The sequence below is a fragment of the Cephus cinctus genome, unplaced genomic scaffold (assembly GCF_000341935.2).
Source record: "Cephus cinctus unplaced genomic scaffold, Ccin1 Ccin1_scaffold0396, whole genome shotgun sequence".
NCBI classification, from domain to species: Eukaryota; Metazoa; Arthropoda; class Insecta; order Hymenoptera; family Cephidae; genus Cephus; species Cephus cinctus.
The window spans coordinates 110,481-115,605 of NW_014333080.1; the positions used below are offsets into that span (position 1 = coordinate 110,481).

Here is a 5,125-nt window from a genome sequence, read left to right on the forward strand (position 1 = left end):
TGCTTGTATCTTATACCCTAATGATTATTATACTCCATAGTAGCATTTCTGCCAACCATGCAATTCGAAACGCGCGCAAGCCTCGTATAAGCCCGATAATACGTGTGTACGTATTATCGATCCCAATGTATTCAAGGCTGCCTATCGATTAGGTCAAAAGTTCTCGGGTAAAAAAAACAACAATATTTCTGGTTTATTAATAGGAATTGAGAATCGAGGGGTTGAAAGGGGTCGCGGTACTTTTGATGAAGTTCGACGAGAGTGGTGGGGGTAGAGAAAGTGGACAGAAAGGTACCTTTTCACATGAGGGTGAAAGTTCGCGATAGGCGGGGGAAGAGAAAAAGGGCAAAAAGGTACGAAAATATAAGGTGAATGCAGAGAGAGAGAGAGAGAGAGAGAGAGAGAGAGAGAGAAAGAGAGAAGAAAACAAGGAAAAAGTATAAGTGCCAAAGTTCTCCCACGTCGAAAGGGTTATTTTCGTGACGTAGCAAAGTTGGCAGAAAATAATAAGACAGCTCCCCGCGTTAACCAGACGTGGGTGGGATCCAATTTCGCCGGTGTGAAACGGGATTCCCGTTCCTTCTGCCGAAGTGCAAACGCAGTTTATGCCACGACGAACTACTCGTGGCAGAAGCCGGGTTCACGCAATTAAAATGTAAATTATCCCTTTTCCCGACACACCCCTTCTCAGACCGTCCGGCCAACTCGTACGCCCCTGCCACGTGGAGAGAGGCAGCGCCATGTTGTAACGCAGTCGCCGATTAACTTGGAACTAATTTATGAGATGGCCACGAGAGAGACAAGGGACGAGCGAGTGGCGAGGAACGAGAATGAGAGAGACAGACTGCGAGATACCCTAAGACAAACTGACGACGACCTACCGCCATAGTCATTTTCTCCACGTGTAACCGTGTGAAATGACTTGTTTCCAGATATATTACAAAAAGCAAAGGGCAGACCTGCGACAGGTGATACGTAATTGCGAGAATACGCAAGAACGAGATTCCTAATTCTAGGGAATAATACTAGGGAATTATTTGAAATATGACTATACTGTACACAGATACTATTTGACCAGGAAAATTTGGGGAACTAAATCAAAGGGAACCACCGATAGGACTGCGACCGAGTATGAATAATTGAGTAAAAAATTCCCATGGGTTATATAGGGGATGTTAGTTCGTTTAAAGTTACGTGAAAAAAAAAAAAAAAATCTGCTTCGAACTTCACCGCGATTCACGGCGATCGAGAGCGCTCGCGTGAATTCTAATTAAAATCCGATCGCAAATGTTTATAGGCGTAAAAGGCAAACGATTATCTACTATTAAGCGCGAGCGTTAAGATAATATGCTTTAATTACACAGCTCGTAAAGTTCTACGAGTCTCGGCTACGCGCGCGCCACACATTGCCATCTGAGTTTACGAGCTGGCTACCAACTAGACGGGCTCTCTGCGTACCCATAATTCTGTCCATATACATTTATCAGGTTGATACTGATTAAAGTTATAAGTACGCCTGGCAATGGTACCTTTTATCGCGAATTTGCCAATTTCCATTATTTACGTGTTAATGGGGGATACCGTGTGAATTTCTACGGTCGGCATAGGAAAATCCGGTATACATGCATACGTACGGATGAATAGTGACGAAAAATTTTTCGCACTCTTATCTTATATGAAATTTATGGTAATATTTCTTCCTTGCTTCGGCACCTTTTTCTTCTCGTTTTTCATAAATCAGAAAGTGCGATTCTTTAAAGTCCAAGAACCGGCCGTAAAAGGAAGAAAGAAGTAACGAAGAGTGAAAATTCGAGACCTTTCTTTCTATGCCAAAGAAATTTCAATAATAGCCTCAAGCACGAGTTTCATATTTCGCGCGAAATCTTCGGGACTCTCGTGAAGGCTGTTTCGCTTTGTATTACTTTTCTTTTTTTTTTTTTTTTCTTTTTTTTTCCCGTAGTCAACAAACTCGTGGACGACTCTTCTACGAGACTTCCGACGTTTTATCGAGGAGACAATTTCCGCCGGACGGAAAAACCTTCGTCAATTAATTCCAACGGTTGTTTGTTATTTGTCTCCCTCGTTTTCCCCATAAACCTTGGCAATTGATTAACTTCGATACTTTCTATATGATCGAACTTTGCAGTTCGTTTGCTCGCAGCTCCGAACGAATTGGTCTTGTTTCCATGCTATTTTTCGAATTCCTGATTAGTTATGCCAAAACGGCGAAAATTTGCAATTCGCGAGTAGACGGTAAAGCCACTGCTTGCCTTTGGTCCAGTATGAAATTGCCCAAAATCCAGTGGCTGAATTACCAAAGTACCCGAGTTAAAATTATTTAGTATGCAGACTATCCCCTACAATGGGCATACTTCCAAAATGCATTACTAGAATATAGCACAGGTATATATATATATATATTGTAACGTATACTCTTAACTCGAAACCGATAACGAAAATCCGAGAGCTAACCTACGTCAGCTTCAGCCGTCCGCTCGTGAATCCGCATGCCAGGCGGGCGCCAGCCAATTCTTTTTTCGCCGGGAACCGAAAAGCCTTGGGAGTTGAGGTGGAAAAGTATCAACTCGGTGAAAACGAAAAATCTAACGGAATCTATCAGAAAAGACACTAGCTTAACGGATCCTGCCGATCGTATATATGCCAGCTCAGCTATACCTGTGCTAAATATTGGTAAGACATTTCCAAAGTATGCCCCCGTAATACGGGATCCTCTCGTGAACTATACTCTTATCTACTTCTATCTATCCACTTTTGAGTGATCAGTCGCAGATCGACTGCATACCGAATAATTGTTAGTTGAAATAAAATTGCAAGTACTTATGGGACAATAAACGCGAGTAAATTATTACGTCGACAGTAATATTAATTATTTTTACATTTCGAGGATGTCGACGAAATCTATTTTGCCCGACATCATTTATTTTCATTGCTATATCAATTTTTGGTTTACTCACGACAGTTTTTCAACGTCTGATTTCATTTTGAAATAGACGCGAAAGGGATCGCTCGCAGCTAATCATTCTCAATCCATCAACGTCCAGCTTAGTCTGTTACCAACCTGCAAAAAAAGAAATATATTTTCCAATTACACCACGTCTCACCGAGTAATACTTTCTTCCTTGGTCTGTATGCAAGATATTAAATTTCTTAAAAAAAAAAAAAAAAAAAATTCTCCGCGAAATTAAATTTGCAGGATAAAAAAATAAATAAAAATTTCATACGCTCGATTACCTATTGGATACCAGATGTATCGACTGATATAGATATTGCCAACCAATTTCATATCCGATAAAACGTTAAATTCTGATAGGAGCACTTTAATTCCCATATGAATACATTGATTGGCATACCTGATATCGGATGTATAAAGTACCTATACAATGTATATTTTTCAAAAAATAATACAATATCAGCCTGCCGATCCGTAACCAAAGACAACAAAAAAATTCGGCACTCGGCTGCGACGGGGCGTTTCGCAATTTTCATCCTGGCAAATATTTGTCGATTTGCTCGTCGCATCAAAGACGAATATTGCCTGTCCCGTGGCTACGCTGAAATAAGGCAGGTTCGGTAAACAAATGTTATTTGCCCTGAACAATTACGTCTCCCTTATCAGGCACAATCGAATAGGTCGACGGTCAGGTTAAAAAAGAATCCCGGCTCTCTAAATATCAGCGAGAAAATTGATCGACCGAAAGTTTCGACACGACGAAGTTATTTCCTGGCAAGGGTCAGTAATTAAAAAATAATGAAAGACCAAAATAAAGCTCGGGGCGACGCGATGTCCTGGAAAACTTTAACAAACCCACCCAGGGTGTCTCGTTTATACCTGACAAAAAAAAAAAGAAAATGAATAATACAGGCAACTTCATAAAAGCAGGGTTCGCCGTCTCCTCGAGGCGGCGTTAATTGCTTTTCAATTAACTGGTAAATCGGATGTTGACATATAAAAAAAAAAGAAAAAAGAAAAAAAAATACGAAAAAAACCAAAGATACTAAAAATACCAACGCGAAGTAACGAAATTCCCACCCTTCGAATATTCAAAATACTAAAAATACTTTAATCAACCTAAATTTCCCTATAGACTTTGTCTTGGCGACCAAGAAAAAACATTGGCACTCATAGCCAATCAATACCTATACCTACGCTACTAGCGGATACTAATTGAATCTCGCGAAATTTCCCACTGGCCCAAGGGAGGAGAGAGAGAGAGAGAGAGAGAGAGTGCTTCTGTGGTATTAAATTCAGTTTCGAATTTCCGGCCGTGTAGCGGGACATCTACGGGAGCAAGAGAGAACGAAGGAGGTAGAAAGGGAGATCTCTCTCTCTCTCTCTCTCTCTCTCTCGAGAAAGACGACTTTAGATCAGAGAAAAGTTTCGAGTTTAAAAGCCCCGTCGAGGTAATGGACTTGGACGGCTTCCGGTCGGTATCCGGTAGCATCGCCTAAAAGGAATTTGCCAAGATGCGCTTTTCATTGTGCTCTCGGTTCAACCTAAGATTTCACAATGCCTTACCAGTCTTTACACGTATTCCCATCGAGGGTAGCGCCCATCTTTATCCTCTTTCATTTCGCCCTCTAGCTCCTGTACCTACCTTTCTCTCGCTTGGTCGAACCTTATCCTTCCCTTCCCTAGGTATACCTATATAGACGCGCAAGGAGGTTTCGATAGTTAAATTATTCCGTGACTCTTCGCCACGTTGCCATTTGCAAAACGACGAGTCAACGGAACAAGAGCCACAACTCTATACGTATATATATATATATATATACAAATACACACAAAATACATTGCCATATACAGACCAGAATGGTAGGAATAATTAATAAGAATTTAATTAACAAATCTAAAGATCATTATCGTATCCGCAAATGGCAATTAGGTTTAGCAGAAAAAAATACGAGGTGCGATTCCAATTAGGGTCGGACAAAGATTTAGAATAGGGGCTCTGCCAACCTGACAGGTTTTAAAAGGTATAAAATAAGAGTGGCCCATCTTAAGGGTTCCCGACGCTTTAGCCGAGAGCGCTACGAAGCTTGGCTAATATGTATACTCTGTATTAATGAAATGAAATAAAACGATAAAAGAGTAAGAAAGCGTGGC

General features: G+C 40.8%; 1 protein-coding gene across 1 annotated transcript in view; it reads right to left on the reverse strand.

Annotated features, from left to right (window-relative positions):
- The window catches only part of LOC107267291 (tyrosine-protein kinase transmembrane receptor Ror), a 137,197-nt gene that overhangs the window by 105,912 nt on the left and 26,160 nt on the right, over positions 1 to 5,125 (reverse strand). The window lies entirely within an intron of this gene.